At 44.8% G+C, this 20,568-nt stretch overlaps 1 long non-coding RNA gene across 4 annotated transcripts in view; it reads right to left on the reverse strand.

Annotated features, from left to right (window-relative positions):
• Window positions 1–20,568, reverse strand: part of LOC106028133 (uncharacterized) — a 54,331-nt gene that overhangs the window by 9,552 nt on the left and 24,211 nt on the right. The window lies entirely within an intron of this gene.

A 20,568-nucleotide genomic window follows, 5' to 3' on the forward strand; every position in this document is an offset into this window, starting at 1 on the left:
ACCACACTGCGGATTCACCAGATGCATTGGTAATACAGCCATCCAAGGAGACACACAAAAAAGAATAGTGCTGTTTTAGAGAGGAGAATTCCTTGGCTGGGTCAGGGAAGGAAGAAGAGTTTCTATTGCTCTTCATTTTGATAGCTTTGAATATTGAACCATATGATTATGTTGTCTATTCAAAAATAAATACAATGGTACCTCGGTTCGTGAACTTAAATTATTTTCACAATTCTGGTTGAAGCATTCAAAGTCAAGAGAGGTAAGCTCTAAACTGAGGTTTAAAGGAAACTAATCGTTTATAGTTTTGAAGTCAAATTTAGGCCTCATGGATGCTAGACAAGTACTTTACTACAGAACTACATCTCCAGCCCTTTTAAAGTAGCTAATGTTAAAAAATAAAGATGATCCCAATATCTGCTTAGGGAGAAGAGAAGGTTACAAAGTAGCTTATTTTTATCAGCTAATTGCTATGGTTTTTTTGTTTTTGTTTTTGTTTTTTTGTCTTTTTCGGTACCAGGGATCGAACTCACGACTGCCTGCTTGGAAGGCAGGCGCTTATGCCGCTGAGCTAAATCCCCAGCCCCAATTGCTATGTTTTTAAAAACATGTGTACATGACACCACTAATGGAGCATGGTGATTTCACTGGCCTTTTAACCAAGGGCTCTAAGGACAGACCATCATTTCTGTGCTGTTGAGTCTGGTCATAAGGAAACAGGCAAATCTTTAGGGATGCTCTGCAAAACAATTGGCCTCCACTCTTCAGAACAACAAGGTCATAAAGGAAAAAAAAAGAGCAAAGAATTGTTTCTGATGAAAGGAGAATATAAGTGATGACAAGTACATGGAATAGTGTGGTTCTGGATTAGATTCTGGACCAGGAAAAAAATATTATGCAGGACATTAGTAAGGCAATTGATGAAATTTAAATAATACCTCTAGACTAGAAATAGTATTGCGTTAACTTTAAATATCCCAGTATTGTTAATTACATTATAGTTGTATAAATCAATATCCTCTATTTCAGGAAATACATAGTGAAATACTTAGTAGTAGGGGGAAATTCACTCTCAGGTAAATTTACTCTGCACACCTACATAATATTTCCATACAGAGTTGCAGATACATGTATAAATACATAGTTGTGTATGTATGAACATACACACACACATACACATATTCAGGTTGAACATCAGAATCTGTAGACCTGAGATCCAAAATGCTCTAAATCTGAAACTTTTTTGAGTGTCACATGGCACCACAAGTAGAAAGTTCTGCACCTGACCTCATGTGATGGGGAGGCAGTCGTAATGCAGATACACTAAAAATATTGCATAAAATCACCATCAAGCTATGTGCATAAGGCATACATGGAAAACAAATGAATTTCTTCTCTTGCTTTTTTTGGGGGGCGGGGGGCAGGGGACTGGGAATGAGCTCATAATCTTGCACTTGTAGTCTCGCACTTGCCAGGCAGGCGTTTATGCCGCTGAACTAAATCTGCGGCCTAACAAATGAATTTCTTGTTTAGGGCCTCATTATGCATATGCAAAAGCTCCCCAGAATCAAACTCTGAGACACTTCTGGTCCCAAGCATTTCAGTTTAGGGTTACTTAGCCTGTGTGTAGGGAATAAGCGGGGTGAGACGGAGAACAAGAAAGCTGATGGAGAAAATGCATGTCTGAGTAAGGAGTGTATTCATGTTCTCTGTAATATTGCTGCAACTTTTCTTTAAATTTGATATTAATTTAAAAACAATAAAAAAGCATGAGCTAAAATTTAATCAGTGTTTATTTCTGAATGTAAAGTTTTCATTGCATTTTTCTTTGTGTTTTGCTTTATTTTCTTTCACTATCTTTTTGAAAAAGTAACCCAAGTATTTGAGGAAAAAAATTCAAATACTGAGGCTGGAGGATAGCTGAGTGGGAGAGTGTATATTTACCAATCCTGAGGTACTGAGTTCAATTCAATAATAATAATAATGATAGGGCTTGGAATTTAGTTCAGCAGCACAATCACCTGCCTGGCAAGTGCAAGGTCATGAGTTTGATTTCTAGTAATGAAAAATAAAAATAATAATGGTAAATGGCGTTGCTAACATAACTTCTAGAGTATAAGTCTCCCTTCCCACCGAGTAGACTGCAACTCGCCAGTCCTCCCAGAGGTCACCACTGATGCTTGGCTGTGTACCTTCTGGCAGGTATTTTCTGTTCATAAATAAATATGGGTGGTTTGTGTTGTTTCCCTCATTCCTCCATCCACAAACATTGGTACTCTGATCTGCAAAGATCTGTGTCTTACTTTTCCCAGTTAATATTTTACCTTCATGATCCTTCCCTAGGCAAACATACAGAAGTAGCAGGTATTTTTAAATGTCTAGAATTTCACTACAATGGCCTGTAACTCAAAGACCCTATTCCTATTATCATGGGCATTTAGGCTTTTTCCAGTCTCTTACAATAAGATCACAACAGATGGCCATCAATTCCTTATATGCAATAAGTCCATAAATGTCCAGGATAATCTCCTACCCCCCAGCAGAGTTGCTTGCAAGGCTTATGGGCCACTCACACGTGGTGCATCCGTGTCTGAGCATGCCTCCTTCCCCACAGCCGCTCCACACAGGCAGTGTGCACCACATGTTTGGATTTCTGCCTATCACAGAGAGTTTTGAAACACTCTCTGGTTATTGTCTTAATTTGCATTTCTATTGTTATAAGTGTAGATAAATATCGTGCCATTTGCTGTAAAAGACATTTACATTATTTTTTCCTCTGTGACCTCTTCCTTACATAAACTCAGCCCTTCCCTGGAAAAGCATTGGCTTTCATCCTAAGCTGAGCCTTCCCTGAATCTCTGAGTGCTCAAGAGAAGAGGACCTGTGTCTGCTGGTACATTTGACTGCTCTGTATGCCACTGTGCCCAACAACATCAGTCTTCTTTTTGAGTTTTCCAGCTGTAAACCCAAGGATGCTCATTAACCACAGGTGCTGAGTCCATGACCCAGTTCAGGCCTGGGCAGCTTCCTTGCCCCCTGATGGCCTGCCCTCCCATCCTCAGAGTGCCTGTCTGCCCACTAGGAGAAGCAGAATTTAGTTCATTTGCAATTCAGTTTTCTTCCCACATCTTTAAAAGTTTCAATGGGAACAAAACACTATTCAACAGGAGGTCCTGAAAGGCCCTTTTGTGCCACGTTCATTCCAGGAACCTGGTCAGTGGTCTCTAAAAAGACTTGGACAAAACCTGGCATCCTGAGAACCCTGGAGGTCAGCGCTCATTAACGAGTGATGGGCGTCCTTGCCTCATCAGTAGGCAAACACAGAGCAGGGCTTCAGCTCCTCCCATCCCAGCTCCCTGTAGATGGCGACCCAGCTCTGCACAGATGTTGGTTTTAGAGATGGAATTTTCCCCCAACTAGCATCTGCAGGGAGACCGTCACAGATAGGGGCCACTGTCCATCTCCTAAGCACCAATTCACCCTTTGGACTTGGACTCCCACCCTTGGCCAGTTTGAACATCTCAGGTCTGTGATACCTCAGGCTCCTTTCAGCTGCCTCCAGGTCTTGAGAGCTCCCTTGACCTGAAACATCATCCAAGCTTTCCTTCTGCTCAGCACTCAAGTTTCAGCTGAAGCATCACTTACTTGTAATAGGAGAAGGGGATCCTGAACCCATGGCTTAGGACTCCCTGCAAGTTCTGTCTTGCAGTACATGCTGCATGTGTAATGTCCGACTTCCCATTTTGCTTGCTGGGATGTAAACTTTGTGAGCACGCATTTCTAGAGCTGGCATCTCAATGAAGAAAAGCCTGGTTGCTGGGGAAGACTGGGCTGACCTAAATGTGCTCCCTGAATTCCCTAGCAGAGAGAAGCCACCTACTGTACTTCCCTGGCTCAGGCCTGGGGACATGGCACATGCGACGGATGGGATGGGTGGTGGCATTTTTAGAAACAAGTCCTTTGAAATCTTCTGAGCTTCCCTGTGCACTTAACTTTTCTGTTTTCAGAAGCTTCAAAGTCATTTTCAAACCAATTACCCCACACGCTATAGCCCTAGGTCACTTGGCTCCAACACTTGCAGTTGCAAATTAGGAAATGGAGCTCTGCAGTTAAAAGGCTGCCTGGGGCCTGAAAAGGAAATCAGCCTGAAAGCCCTTTGTCCTTTTGGAAAGTGCCAGAAGGAGCAACAGCTAGAAGCTGACAATACTTTGGGTCTCAGTTTATCTTCCTAAGTGAGAGAGACCTCCTTCTGTGCAATCCCTAGATTCCCTACCATGGACTTACCCAGCTCAGCACTCAGGCCATTAAACACATGTTGAGAGGATCGAGAGAGTTCTTTAAATTGGAGATTTTTATTTTACTGTATTGTATTTATTATTATTATTATTAGTCTTTTTGAGACAGGGTCTCACGATCCAGTTCAGGCAGGCCTTGTGCTCACTTTGTAACCCAGGCTGGTCTCAGACTCTCAGTGATCTTCCTGCCTCGGCCTCCCAAGTGCTGGGATTATAGGTACATGCCACCATACCCAAATTAATTGGAGATTTGTGTAAAATCTGAATTTGGAGGCTCTCTTGAAAAAAAGTTGGCAATATTGGACTCAAGCAGGTTCCATTTTCATGTGTGTAAACCTGGTTGAGGTTGAGCAGGAGCTGCCTCCTTTACTCAGAGTGTATTTCATCCAGTTGTCACAATCCCCACTGCTTTCTTTTGTCTCTGACCTGCCTCACTCCTTTCCTTCATGAAAGTTGCTAAACTCTGTCTGTATTTGACTTACGACTCTTAAAGTACCCCTTCCCCCTTGGTTATGACCTCTAGCTATGTGGATCTTCCCTCAGTTTCTCAACAAACCCATGCTCTGTACAGCCACAGGGCCCTCGCATGTGCTATGCCCTCTGCCTGGAACACTTCCTTCCACGGATCTTAGCTGAAAATTACCTCCTTTGTGTGGATTAGGTTTCTCTTCATACTTCTGCAGTTATCTTCCATGTCACATATTACAATTTGGAGTTATTCATGAGTGTGATTGTTTCTTTCTCTTCCATCTCCCCTGTTAGAAGATAAACTCCAGGAGGGAAGAGACTTGGTGGTTTCATCAGCTGCTGCAGGTGCATCTCACACCCCAGAACCTGACATGGTGAACCCTTGTAGAATGAACGCTTGTGTGAGTGCCTGCCGAGTCATGAGCACCCATTCAACGAGATGTGGCCACTCAGCCTGTCTTCAGGCGAGTGTGGTCAGAGGACTGCTTCCCAGCCTCCCAACGGGGTTCACTCAGCCTCTGTTTGTAGGATCATGTTTCCATGGTTTCAGAAGCCCTCAGAAAAAAGAAAGTGGAGATATTAAGGAACATTTGCATTCAGTGTGGTGCATGTATCAGGAAACTGCAGATGGTTACAGTATCAAAGCAATGGGGAGATGACAGAGTCACGAAATGAAGCGTCTTCCTGGTGGAAAAAAGGAAGCTTGCCTTGACTTAAATCTATAAATTCCCAAAGACCAAGCAGTCACTTAACCTCAACAGAAGGAGAGGTCATCCTTGAAGTTAAAATGAATTTAGGGCAAAGAAACACCCTTCCTGTAACCTACTTTGCTCAAAGGATCTTATGATGTGTTTTACCCCTAGAGATAGAATGGGTCAAGAATAAAAATAGTGTTCAGAGTTTGAATTCTAAGTGACAGACAGGCATATGACAGAAAGATTTGAGACCCACTTGTGCCACTGTGTTCAATGTTCAGGCAATGTTCAGTAAATAAGTGGTAGCATTAAATATCACCAAAATCAATTTTCCTTTGCCCAAGTGGCCAACAGACCCTAGTCAAAGCAACAGCACTGAGCTGAATGGATTCTAAGTATCTGCTGTTATCTTTAGATAAAGATCTCCTACCTGGACCTGATTCATATTGAAAAATCCATCTTCCAGGCATGCAGTCTACCATGGATAGGACAAAGAAGGTGAACTAGAAGTGGGCACATGGGTTTGATGTTTCATCCTGGATGAACAAAGGCAGCAGACAGATGAGCTGGCGTGAATGGACATCATCAAGAATCTACTCCCAGAACCAGGGGTGCAGCTCAGTGGTGGAGCACTTGTCCAGCACATACAAGGTACTGGGTATAAGCACCAGCAGTGGGAGGGGTCCAAGGGTAACTCACTGAAGTCACTGTTTCCTAGAGATTATTGCACCTCAGAATACACCAGTAACTTAAAAAGTCGGAGGCGCTCGTCCATATCCTACCCCAAATTCACTGAATCAAAATCTCTAAAAATTGATAGTTTGTTGAGAGGTTCAGATAAATTCATCAGTTAGAGCTAAAGAAGCACACACTCAAAAGAGACTGTGGGCTCCTGATTGGTAGAAAAGGAACCAAAGATCCATACTTTCATAAATTTCTTCCTGAGTAATTCTGAGGCCCCCAACCAGGGACCAGTCTGGAGCCCCTCTGCGTATCCAAAGGTTTAGATGAATTTTAAGCCACTGTATATCCCTGAGGCTTTTGGTTTCCAAGGCAGACCTCACAAAATGAGACCTTAGGGCCCGGCGGGGGGGTGGGGTGTTGAGCATAAGTGCCAGCCCAGCAAACTCAAGGTCGTGAGTTCAATCCCCTGTACCAAAAAGAGAGAGAGGGAGACAGACAGAGAGAGAGAGAGAGAGAGAGAGAGAGAGAGAGACCTTGAGCTACTCTGGCCTACGAATGTGTTTGTTTATGAGGAAAAGTATTGAAAAATAATTTTTTAAAACTTTGATCAATGTCTTTAAAACAGAATATCTCATTCATATACAAAGTCCAACTTTCTAACTTCTCTATAAAACAGAAGAGGGCCAACATTTGACCCTCAATTCCAAATCCCAACACTCAACTAGAACTTGGTTTGCCACGGTCACTACTACTCCCCGTTACCCACAATCAGTCTGCTGTATTCTTGCCCCTCTTCCTCCTCTTCCTCTTCCTCTTCCTCTTCCTCCCCTTCGCCTTCATGCTGGGGAATGAATCCTAGGCACTGTGCATGTGGGTTCGTTCTCTACCATTGAGTCACACGTGAGTTCAATCCCCCTCCAAGTTCCTGCTCCATTCCTCTCTTATTAGCTCCCCATCCCCTGAAAGCACTTCACTTTGCAATCCCCAGTCAGGGTTTCACGAGAAATTCATCATCTTGGGGCCTGGTTGGCTCTACAGTGATTCCTGAATTGAGACAGCATCTGTCTGCTCTTGGCTGAGCTGGAAGCTGAGGGGCTTCAGGTCCTCACTTTCCCCAACTCCCTGCATCCCCTTACTGACACCTACGAGTTGGGCCTTAACCGCAGTCCTGGGGCCAAGGACTTCAAAGCCAAGCAAGATTCACATTTAGTTGGCACTCACTGTCTTCAGCCTCTACCTGTTTTCTTCTGCCAGATGAGCCTTCCCACCTCTGCTTACTTCCTATTAAAATTAACAAGCGTGGCAGGCGGGCATCAAAGGCAGGTTGTGCCTTTAAATCCTAGGCAGGCCCAGGCAGGGAGCACAGCCTTTCCCTCTCCTCTCTTCCAACTGAACTGTGGAACAGGATGAGGCCCTCAGTGCCAGAATCAAAACGACGTCTTCCTCTCTGTTTGATATCTGTACCAAGGAAATTCCAGGCCCAGAAGAACATCCTCATGGTAATTTTCTTCAAAGTGCCCTGCAAAGCTGGTCAATTATTTTTAAAAGACACCCTCAGAGGGATGTATTATTATCCCCCTTTTATTGAGAGAGAAACTGAGGTCAAATGGCTTGCTCAAAGACATAGCAAGAGAGAGAGAGGGAATCAAAGCACTGGCAGCATAAATCTGCATCCAGCCAGGGCCCACTCTGACCTGTAACTGGCCATGCCCAACCCAGTTGTCCTGGCCACCCTTCTTTGTTCTCATGCTGGACTGCCAAAATCTGATCTGTGTGTGAAGACCCTGGGTTGATATCCTTGCAGGCACTGTGAGGCAAAAAGCTCCATCATCACCCCTGTACAACACAGGAAATGAATGCAACATAATTATGCTCCATTACAACTGCCAGACCCCCGCCCCTTACACACACACACACACACACACACACACACACACACACATTAATTGGGGGTGATCTGATTATTTTCCAAGAACTATGTATTTATACTGGAGAAATCAGTAAATAACTAGTACACAATGGTTCCAGGTTTTGGTGAAGTCCATGACAGGTAGCTGAGGAAGGGCTTTGGGGATTGTTCAAACAAAAGTCCACAGACCTCTAGGTTTCAGAACTGGTGCAAGTATTGGCGATCTGGCAAGCCCACCTCAAGAGGAACATTCTGCAAAGACCACAGGGCTGGCACTGCCCAACCTACTCTCCACTTCTTTGGTGGAAAGACACAGCCAACAAGTGCCTGTGTAACAGGAATAATTACTGAGTTTTCTTGGCAAAGTGGCTTTGAGCCCAACGCTTTAGCCACAAACTGCTTTTGAGGTAGACTGGCTAAGCAATGGCCCCTCTGGAGATCTTAGGGACAGGCATCCTCCAACTGTTATCTCTTTACTGGCAGCAGGAACAGAGCCAGGAGGGCCTTGAGTATCTGCCCAGCTTTGGGCACCTCCCTGTTGTTGGAGGGAACTGAGGCCCAGGGCAGAGAAGTAGAGTTGTGAGTGGGTGATACCAATGAGTAGGTGTGGAGAATTCAAATGTTCTTGGCCCCCAGGCTGGAGCTGGTGTGCTAGGAGAAAGAAAAGGAGAAACAAGAGGGAAAATGGAAGGCAAAAGGTAAAAGAACAGGTCAAAGAAGGAGGAGAGAAGAGGAGAAGGAGGAAGAGGAGAAGGGATGGAAAGTAAGAGAAACTAAAACTTCTGAGATGCCCGCTAAGCATCTTAGTTTATTTCACCATCCTAGAACACAGCTGGTTCTGTGATGCTTCCTCGGTGGTATATTAGCTCCCCAATCACACCATAAAACCTACTTTTGTGTCATCATGAGGGGTCCTTATGGTTGCTTAATCCAAGCAGGTGGTTCTGTGAACAGTCATATTCTACAGTTGTCTAAAAGGTTTCCAGAGCCCTGGGAGGTTCATTACCTCACTCAGATGATTCACATTGTAGGCAGAAGCTTGACAAGACATTTCCCTGCTCGAGACCTTACACTCCTGCTCTGTAGATGGAGTAGGCATGGGGAGAAACTTTGGATGCTATCACTGCCGTGGCAACCCTGGTGTTCTAGAATTATGTTCATTTCAGGAGTGATTCTACAGCTCCCCTCCTTCTTCCAGTGATGTGAGAAGCACTGCAGAGCTAGTTCAGAGCTCCTTGCTTTGACCCAATTACCCCTGGAAGGAAGGAATTTTGAGTGAAAGGGAGACAAAATACAGAGCCTCAGACAAACTTTGCTGACTTGGTCATTCCCATTGGGTTTAGCAAATGTTTGCCAATGACTTGATGGGTGAGGATACTGCTCCAGATGGCCACCTCCACTCCCTGGACCACACTTGCCTTGGATACACCGGGATGATCATTTTCTTCATCTCCTAAAGTCAATTTTTGAGTCTCCTAAGCTGGGAAGTCATCAAAATCCAAGAATGTGGGAAGACAAAGGCTTGTAGTGTGCCTGAGAGAATGATACACACAGGCCCCAAAGGGAAACTGGTTAGTGCTCTGTCCCGGGAGCAAGCATTGAGGGCAGTGTGTTAGACAGATCACTGGGCCTGTGACAGAAAAGAGAGTTGAAGGCCCCCCGCCCCAGGATTACGATCACATGCTCAGCCTCAGTAGTAATTAGCAAATCAACAGTGAAGAAGCATCATTTTAGATTTGTCATATCTGATCCATCTAAAGGGCTAGCCCGCAGCCTAGCCATAGTTTGACTGACAAAAATGTAAAAATCTGACAATACCAAGTATCCACAAGAATATGGAGAAATGAGTGTAAGCCTCTGCAATGAGCAATCTGGGAACATCTGGTAAAGCAGAACAAACATGTTTCTCCTAACTAGCAAGTCCATGCCAAGGTGTACCTAACAGAGAAGCTAACCCATTTCATACACAGAAACACATATGCATGGACGTTCATTGCAGCAGTACCGGTCAGGATGGAAACATGGAAATATCAAAATGCTCATCAACAGGAAAAAGGCTAAACTGAAATAATCATACAACGGAATGCTAGCAAAGCAGTTAAAGTCACAAGTCATCTTCAAAAGGCTGGGCAAAAGAAACTGTAAAAGGGCCTGGGGATTTAGCTCAGTGGCAGGACACCTGCTGTCCAAGTAGGAAGTCCTGAGTTTGATGTCCAGTATCAAAAAAAAAGAAAGAAATCGTAAAAATCTATAAAAAGAATGATGCCATTTTATATAAGATTTATAAACCTATAAAACAAGATTATGTAATTTTATAGATACATGTATATACTTATGTAATAAAGGCTGAAGAAACATGTTGTGGACATGATAAACATCTAATTTGTGAAACTGGTTCCTTGGTTTGGTGATAGGGTGGAGTGTTACATAGGAGTTTCCCCTCTCTTTAATTGTTTCATTTGTTTAAAAATGCTGAAATGAATAAAACTGGCTATTAATATTTAATAATGTTGGAAGAGTCTATATTTAAATCTCTAGTGTTATGTGTTCCAAATATATCTGAGAGTAATTGTGTGTGTGTGTGTGTGTGTGTGTGTGTGTTTTGCTGGGGATTGATCCCAAGACCCTCAACTGACCTATATCTCCAGCCCTTTTGTATTTTTTTAAATTTAATTTTTGTATTTTTTATCTTGAGACAAGTCTTGCTAAGTTGCTCAGACTGGGCTTGAATTTGTGATCTTCCTGCCTCTGCCTCTCAGAGTGCTAGGATTACAAGCAAGTGACACAAGGCTTCCTAATTTTTTTAAAAAAAGAGAAAAAACAATGGAATACTAGCACTATACAAGCTCCATCCACTTGGGCCTACACGTCCAGATCAGCCACCCGTTCCCTGGCTAGGCAGAGCCTGTGTACAGTAGTTTTCTAAACCATTCTAGCTGCAGCACTCTGGGGGCCCTTTCAAAAAACACCATGCATGAGCAAAGGAAGAGGACTGCACAGGAGAAAACAGGATCTTAAAAGAGAAGCTGCCTGTTTAGGTAGGAGGCCTGATGGACCCAGGATCTCACCTGCAGAACCCCTACAGTACACCCTCACAAGGCCCCAGGCTCTAAGCACATACAACATGAAAACCCTGAGCCCAGATCCAACGTTCCATGAAAAGCCCAGAGACGTCCTGGACTGCACGTAAGGCCAAGTGTAGTTAGTCAAGTGAGGCACGGAGGGCACAGTATTTAATGAGGTGCTTGCTCTGCAGGTCATCTCAAGTGTCACCCTGACCTTGTCTGCCCTCACAGACATTGCTGGCATTCTCCTTTTCTGGTAGAGCAGTTTGCTTATCACCCCCACTGAGGATCATAGCATGGGTCATGTGCTACATCTGGAGGGGCCCCAAAGCCTGGCACACAGCAGGCTCTAACCACTGCTGAATGATTAATTAAGGGGGGAGGAGAAAGAGGAAGGCTGAAGAAAGGAGGATGGGATGGTAGGAGCCTGCTTGCCTTTCTGCAGAGCTGAGATCTGGGCTGCCAGCCAAGCTGGACTGGCCACGTTACTGCTGGGGACAATGCGTGTGGGTAATTGCTGGTTTTGGCCTTACTCATCCTTCCTCGGGGCTGTGTGCAGAGTGGAGGGTTTCACTTGCCCAGTGGGTACTGAATTATAGCTGTGAGCAGAGTCCCGTGTAATTACCCAGCAGCCTTGAACCCTGGGGAGTCTGTGAAACTTGCTGGGTACACAGGTGCACAGGGAACAGAGCGAGGTAGCTGCTAATTAACCTTGGCCTGATTTCTGCACTCACGCACAGGGACACATCTCCTAAGGGGCTGGCTACACCCGGCTGTGGAGTTCTTCACTAAGGCTCCTTGCGTGGAGTCAGGGGCCAGTGAAGTGGCAGTGAGTGCATGTGTGTGTGTGTGCACGTGCATGTACGTGTGCATGTGCATGTGTGCACGTGCATGTACGTGTGCATGTGCATGTGTGCACGTGCATGTACATGTGCATGTGTGTGCACATGCATGTAAGTGCACATGTGCATGTGTGTGCATGCATGTCTGTGTGCATGTGCGTGTGTGTTGGCAGGCACAGGCTGTCTTCTGGTTCATATGGTTTTCTCATGTTAAGTATCTCTTTGCCTCATTCTGTCCCTGTCTCTCTGTCTGTCTCTCTCACACACAAAAATAGACACATACATAGGCACATAAAATCACGAATACAGCCACATGTAACATACCCACAGACAGCATACACACAGACATATGAATCCAAATAGATTCGCATACAACACAGATACTTATATATATGCCCTGCCTTCCCTTTGTCTCTCTCTTTCTCTCTTACACACACACACACACACACACACACACACACACACACACTCAGCTAAGACACACTTATCTTAGTTGGTGGAACAAATGTCAGGAACACTATATTTTTAAAGGAAATGTGAAAAACCTTACAGCTTGTCAAATCTACAGAACATGTTCTGGATAACAAGATCTTTAAGATCCTTTCAGCCTGGCTGACAGAGTTTGGATCTCAGACGTGGAACATCTTGGTAGCCCCACAGGGAGGGGAAATAGTATGTGGCAGGGGGGGGTGCTGCTCTTGCTTCTATCAACCAGTCTCCCTTCCCCCAAACCCAGCTCCCACGTCTGGGGCTCGTTCTCTGCACCATGCTCCAGGCCTGGACATGGGCAGATTCATGACGAAGAAGGTGATTGCCCTTAGTGTCCGCCACAGCTTCCAGCCTCTCCCTCAGCTTTCTACCCTAGCATCTCCTATCCTGCTCTGTCCACTCCCTTATTAGATGACAAAACTGACACCTAGGAGAGGACTTGCCTTGTCAAAGCCCTGGGACTGAGCTCCAGGCAATCACGTTGCCTGATCCCTCCACTATCCACATGAAATCGTGCTAATATCTTCCAGCCCTGGAGTATCTGATGTGTTATATGCTCCCTCCTCATTTTCTGCATGAGTGTCATTTTAGGGTAGAGATCTGGGAGCGTGTCTGAAGGGACAGTAAATAGATAGAAAATCCAGGACTGCATTCAAGCCTGAAAGACAGCAGCCCATGAGAGTTTCACTGTGCTCTCTTGCTAGTGTGTGAAAGGGTGAGCCATGTCCAACACTTGTGAAGAAGCCTGGGCCCGGGGTCACCAGTTGTCAATGGATGCTGCTGCTGGAGGCAGTGATTTACAAGTGAATCTTTAGTGGGATGTCACTACGTTTCTTCACACTCACTGGGTGGGCAAACATTTCTAAGCCTGAAAATAGGAAATGCTGGAAAAGCTCAGCAGGACAAGCACCTGCCTGGCAAGCTCAAGGTCCTGAGTTCAATTCCAAGTACTAAAATCGTAATGTTGGAAGAGGTGGTGGGGAAAAGGGGACCCTCAGAGACTGCTAGAGTGTAACTCGGCATGGGGTCTTTGAGAACAACTGCCCCCCTACAGCCTCAGCATCCTCCTTCTAGGGATGAGGGAACCCGCACACCCAGCTGTGTGGCATGGATGGAGATGTTCTCTGCATCAGCTTTAAAACAGAGAAAAGGCAGAAACAACCTGTGTGCCCGTTAGTAGGGACCAGAGAATGAAATGTGACTTCTTCAAATGACATGATGGTGTGGTTTAGTCATGTTTCAATGTGGTTGGGTCTCAAAATGATTATATTGTGGAACAGCACTTATATCATGGAACTTCTTATATACTTTTTAAAGCAAAAAGAAATGCCATTCACAGGTCATGTATGACCACATGTGTAGAAAAAAGTAAAAATAAGGATGGGAAGGACACACATGAACTTTATCATTGACTTCCTTAAGGAAAGAAGGAAGATAAAAAGGACTTTGATCAATTATTTCAACAAATTGAGGACTGGGCATATAGCTCAGCAGTGCAGCACCTGCCTGGCAAGCATAAGACCCTGAGTTCAATTCCTGGTACAAAAAAATAAAAAAAATGTTAAAAGCCAAACTGAGCACCTATCATATACCAGGCACTTTTATTTGTGCTTTGTTTTGAGATAGGATCTTGTTCTGTTACCCTGGCTGTTCTTGAGCTTGTGATCCTCTTGCCTCAGGCTCCCAAGTAGCTGGGGTTACAGGTGTCCACCACCATGCCCAGCTTGCCAGCTACTTCTAGATATGCAGCAGGATTGAAATTCCTGCCCACATGGAATTTACATTTGAAAACAGAATCAGACAATAAACAATACAAATAAGCAAAATAAATAGCATTATCTTGTGAAGATAATTACTAAGCAAAGAAAAGAAAAAGAAAAGCATCCAAGAAGTATTGGAGGAGAAGGCAGACATTTTAAATAAAGTATTCAGAGTAGCCCTCACTTGAATAAGCTGAGCAGATGTACAGGGGAAGATTCTGGAGATATGCAAAGGTCCTGGGACTCTCCAGGGGGGGCAGGAGGCTGGAGTGGAACAAGGCTATAAGAGACAAAAACAGAAAGCAAGAGAGGCTGACCGTGGGTGACTAAGAACTTTGCTGTTTACTCCCTGAGATAGAAATCCTCTTGAGTATTAAGGGAAGAACAGAGACATCACATGACTTTTAGTAAGATCACTCTGAGAGTTGAATGCCAAATACAGAGGATGGGGAGGTCAAGAGGATGGGCAGCATTAGGGGACCAGCAGGGGCAGCCAGTTAGGAGCAGAGTGCTGAATCTAGGTGGGCGGTGACAGTGGCTCCAACCAGGTGGCCGCCATGGAGGCAGACGAGGCTTTAGGAAGATCTGGTAAGAACGAAGCGGGGGGTGAACCAGGTCTCAGGTGTTGTTTGGTCTCTTTGTGCGGCTGTTGAGTAGCAACCAGAAATATGAGTCTGGAGTTCAGAGGAGAGGCCCAGGCTGGGAGGATAAGCTAGGAGTCACCGGCACACAGGTGATGTTTAAAGCCATGAGCTTGTCAACCTTTTTAAAATTTCTTATAATTAAAAGAGCTGAAGCAAACATGACAAGGTTGACAGCTAATTCTGGGTGGCAGGTAGAATGCTCTCTGTACTTTTTAGTATGTTTGAACTTTTCTCTAATAAAAAATGTAATTAATAAATAGTTTATAAAATGATACAGTTTATAAAGCCACACAGGCTTCAAACTGTTGAACAATTTGGTCACAAGTACTTCAGATCTAAGAGTGGCTGCTAGCAATGAGAAAGCAGCAGAGTTCAAATTCCTCCCCCACAGGCTAAGCTTAGTGACTGAGGGGTGGGCCCCATCTCTCTGGGCTCCTGTATACTCATTTGGTCAAGAAGCACCTGGTCCCCGGCTTCCCAGTGTTCTAGTGTGACCCTGTAAGACTCAAGATGATGGGAATATCCCTACCTACTCTGACTTCACCCCTATGTCTCATGCCGAGTCAACTTCTCCTCCAAATAAGAGAGTTAGGGACAACCATGATGGCGCCATGGCACGAAGATGACAAAAAGGCCAGGACAGCAAAATAAGCCCTGGGCTGCAGGAAACTATTACCCATTGCAGCCTGACATATTTCAACAGAGCCCTCATGAGACTTTGATAATAGAATGTTTGCACAAAATGAGAAATTTTTACCCAGGAAAAAGCTTAAATAAGCCCTCTAGCTTTCCTTGCTCTTGTCAACTTCAAATCACTAATTTCAGCGGTCACTCTGCAGGGCGATGCATTCTCAGCCCCCCACTGGCTGTGCTGTAGACAGCATCTCTGACCACGGGTTATGGTAACAGTTGCCTGGGTCACTTCCCAAGGCTGTGAGGGCCACTCTCTCTCTGTTTGTTTGTTTCTTTCTTTCCTTCCTTCCTTCCTTCCTTCCTTTCTTTGTTGCTTTTTCAAATCCATTTTATTTCAAAGAGAAAAGAAAAGAGAGGAAAAAAATAATATTTTAAAGCATGTCAATTGGGGGCAAGAATGGTACATACATTATACACTGTCATCCTCAAATCAGTCACCCAGAGCACAAGGCATTGCATTCAATTGTCTGAACAACACCAGCGTAAATCTTTCGAAGGTTACTTTTCTTGAGAACAGTGGCTCTCCCTTGGGCATGTGGGTGTCTCATGGGTGACTGAAATGAGACAAGGGCTCGGCATCTCTGTCTTCATACTGTGTCTGGCCCCTTTGCAGACTTAACCCTTGAGACAGACTCTGCTCTGCTCAGCATGTGACACATTATTGATCATTGAAGAAATGACCCAAGAGCTTGGCCTGTCACCCACTGGAGCTGGTGGTGTGCTTCTTCCACCCCATCCCGTGCTTCCTCAGCACCTCAAACATGGAAAGTTCTCAACCATGTCACAAGGCCAGGACGTGTATACAGATGACAATCCCAGCTGCAAGCATAACTAGCAGCTCCCGAGTGAAGCTACCTCCTGCGAGCCTGCCAAGTACGAGGCTGTGGGCGGGGAGCACAGAATGAAGGCACCAGGTACAGGAAAATCCAGCAGCTCTGGGAAGAGTTGCCCATGCCATCGCTGGTCCAAGCCCATCACACAGAGAAAGTCTTTCGAAACCATGGCCCTGAGCATAGTGATTATACACAAACCTTGAACTTGTGTGTGCATCTTGCCCGCCCACAAAGAGGATCAAGAGCTTACATCAGAATTTCAAAAGACTCTTGGAATCCTACAAGAAGGCTAAATGATCACTTCTCCAAAGAAATACATACTTAATTTAACTAGTACATACAACAATTAACAATACATTATATGATACATAATAATTACATTCATTTGGGGAAATTGGTATTTTATGTTGTACACGATATTTTGATAATATTCAGTACCCTTTTCTCCCTAAAAATACCTATTTTCTAAGTGTGGGTTTGAGCGTGTTGGTCAGCCTTTGCATGTTCTAGGCTGGCACACACGTTCCTGATTTCACCCTGCCGCCCAGAGATCAGGAGCTAAGAAACAGAGCAGCCGTGTGGGCCTGTGATTGCTCCCTTCCATGGTCCAGGAACAAAACTGTTAAAAAGAACCAGACCGGCCCTGGCACTGCTAAAGCTGGACTAGCCTGGCCAACACTGCATGTTTGTTTCAATCTTCACAGCCCAGACATTGGGAAATATGTAAATAGGAAGGGATCGGATTCTGATTGTTTCATTCAATTGGGGGCTTAAGCAATATCATGCCATAAATCTTTCAAGGAGGAAAACAATGCTGGCCCAGGCAGTGAAGAGGGAGGAGCGAGGGCTGATGGGTGAAGAAGAATCTTTTTCTCCCTCTGGGCTCACTTGGTTGGGTCCTTGCTGGAACTAGACCATCAGAGACCACCAAAATGGCAAAGGGCAGGTACGTTTCTGGGCCTTACCTCAGGACTGGTTACCCGTTCAAAGCATGGCTTATGTTCTTTCCTACTCCCTCACTTCCCCAAGCAAGGCCTTTGCCATCGTGTCTCCAGGATGAACTTGATGAGAGAATAAAATTGTTGGGATCACCAGAGGGACAGAGGAAGGCTCTTAACCTGTTACTCATTAAAAGCATGATTTGTGTTTTCTTCTGAAGAAGAAATATGGGGACTTAAAAGCTGCTTTTGTTGTTAAAAAAAAAAAAACAAGCAGAAAAATAAACAAAAAGTAGAGACTTGTCAGGAATTATGGCTCATCCCTATAGCCCCAGCACTCTGGGAGGCTGAGGCAGGAGGACCGTAAATTTAAACCTAGCTTGGGCAACATAGTAGCTAAGCAAGACCTTGTATCAAAATTAAAAACAAAAAACAAAATGTTTGACGATGAGGCTAGGGTAAAGGTCCTGAGTTCAGCCTCCATTACCAGCAGAGGAAAAAAATGACTTCAGATGCTCAGTGGGGTACACACGTTCTTTCATCTGTATCTGTCTGCTTTATTACCTTAAAACTTTGCATCGGGCATGAGATGTGTGGCACACATCTCTAATCCCAGCACTTGGTGGGGATGAGGAGAGTGACACAAGACAATGATGAGTCTGAATTCGACCTTGGCTATAGAGTGAGTCCAAGGTCAGCCTGGATTGCATGGTGACAGTGTCTCAAACCCAAACCAAAACAAAACAAAACATCAGATCCTTACCCAGGTGTGCATGTAAGCAGATTAGTCATTCAGGGAGTGCCTGAAAACGGGTAATATAAGGCTTACTAGCTTCAAATATATCAAACTTATCTCATACTCTTCGACTGAGGACACCAAGCAAAGAGATTCGCAGGAATAAATCTGTCAGCTTTTACAACCACCTGCACCAGCCCCCCGGTACTGTGCACCCAGAAGCCTCCAGTCGGTGCCCCAAACCTGCAGTCACCTTGGATCCTTGGATATTGGCAGAGTCTCTGCAAAACCGACCCCTCTCCCAACACACATACCCTGTCCTTTTGCAGGAGCAATCATGTCCTGCAACAGGACTGTCCTGCAAGGCATGAGAATTTCTCTAGAATTTGCAAAATCAGAACAAGGTAGTGACCAACCAGATCTGCACCCATCTCAGCAGACCGTAAAAGCTGGCCTCTTTCTTTTGTTAACAGACAGTCTGATCTTGGCTGGAGCTGTGCCCCTTCCAGGTCTCTTCAAGACAGTCTCTTCCCTGCTTTCTCTGACTTTCCAATTAAAGCTCTTGACTGTAAATTCATACTGTTAGCACAGTTTTCATTTCTATTACCACAGAAGCAAAGATCCATACCAACTGGCGACACATACTCTGCACTTTTGGAGAAACCCCACCGTAGGCTTTCTGGACTGAGATTTGCTCCTGACTTTCGCATGGCTTTGTTTTCATGCAAGACTTGCTCTTCAGGACTCTGCACAGTGTCTGGTGCTTGTGTGACTGAATTTGGAGGTTCTTTTCCTACTAAGCACTGTTCAAAAATAACCAATCAGTCCTGGAAGCAGACATGACATTTTATTAAATGGCTAATGCATGGAGAAGGGGTGTTTCTGTTCTCAAGGCACTGTCTCTCCAAATCTGTCTAGGGTCTGGGTTTTTATTGGACTGGGTAAGAAACCGGTGTCGTATGTATGCTGTCAGAAATGATCCTCATGGATCAGGAAGAGATTTCTAAGGATCAAGGAGCTGCCTCTTTTCTTCCTTAGTTTGGACATAGTCTGATTTATCATGGCACCAGTGGGTTTGTTTTTACTATTTTAGTGGGATGAGAACTATCCCAAGGTCATCTGGAATGTCACCCTCAGAGACTAGAAATATGTGATAACTTGATGACTGCCAGCTGTGAGCATGTGGTTATCAGCATCCAGGCAAGTGACAAGAAATCAGTAAATTCAGCATTCATGCTCGGGACACTGGGAAGGTAAACAATGAATCAACTTTTTTACTAAGCTATGCACACATTTAGGTCAGGCACTGTTCCTGAGTTGCTACAATCTTGCCTCTACCTGGGTTTCCCCAATGTCCTTCCAGTGTCCTTCTGATGACAATGGTGCCAAATTCTTTCTCCTCATTAGAATTTCTTGGTTCAAATTTGTAGTTCTAGCTGAGTGCAATGAGGTCTGTCTATAATTCCAGCACTTTGGTAGGCTGAGGCAGGAGGACTGCAAGTATGAGCCCAGCCCAAGCAATTTGGTGACTTAGGGAGACCCTGTCTCAAAATGAAAAATAACAAAGTTCTGGGGATATGACTCGATGCCTTGGGTTCAGTCCCCAATAAACACACACACACATCCAGGGTTCCATGGATCAGATTGAGGCCTAGATGGTTCTTATGGACTAGAGGTGAAGAACTCATCAAGCTGAGGACTGGGAAGAATTGTCTCTACTGGTTATGGTCAGGCCCCATCTTTTGACTTTTCTGAGTGGTGACATGTCCAAGCAGAAGTCCTCATCATGCAGGAGATTCATGCATTTGTCCACCCCTCACCTTCACTCATTCATTCACTCTCACTCATGTCTTCAGTCACTCTGGTATTCACCAGATTCATTCATTCACATACACTAACCATTGTGGGGAACGCTGAGCAGGCAGGAAGCTTCGGACACTGGTCTTTCCCCTGCAACCTCCTACTGTAGGAAGGATAGGTAAGAGCCTGCCTATCTGCTTAGCCTTGTGTTCAAATAAGCATACAGCAGAGTAGAAATTAGTAAATGGCATGAAAAATGTGCAAGCATATCCCAGAGAGGACATAGATTTCTTTCAGCTTACAGAGGGAGGGTTCTGAAGCAGCTTTCTGGAGGAAGAGCACTCAGCAGGGGCCCTAGAATTTCTGCAGTGGGGAGCGGTGAGAGCAGAAGCTTGTGGGTACATTTGGAGTCCCACTTTCCATAAAACTGAAAGGTAGGCAGCTGCCTTTATCAAAGGATAGGACTGTGATGGAGTTTGGGTGCTGATTAAATCCCCCAAGTCCTTTCTTGCTTCTACCATTGCATCTGTGGTCTACAAAGAATGGTTGCAAGCTCCAGGGGAGCACAAGCCCCTAATTTTCCACCTTCTTACCACTGAGGACTTTTGGAGTCAACCAGGAGGAAATGAATGAGGCTCTGAACCAGAGTAGGAGTAGCCCCAAAGAAGGAAGGAACAGAAACGGTGGATCATAGAAGGGTGCATAGGACTTGGAGAC

The sequence above is a fragment of the Cavia porcellus genome, unplaced genomic scaffold (assembly GCF_034190915.1).
Source record: "Cavia porcellus strain 051 isolate PalLab524CR breed Dunkin Hartley unplaced genomic scaffold, mCavPor4.1 scaffold_4, whole genome shotgun sequence".
NCBI classification, from domain to species: domain Eukaryota; kingdom Metazoa; phylum Chordata; class Mammalia; order Rodentia; family Caviidae; genus Cavia; species Cavia porcellus.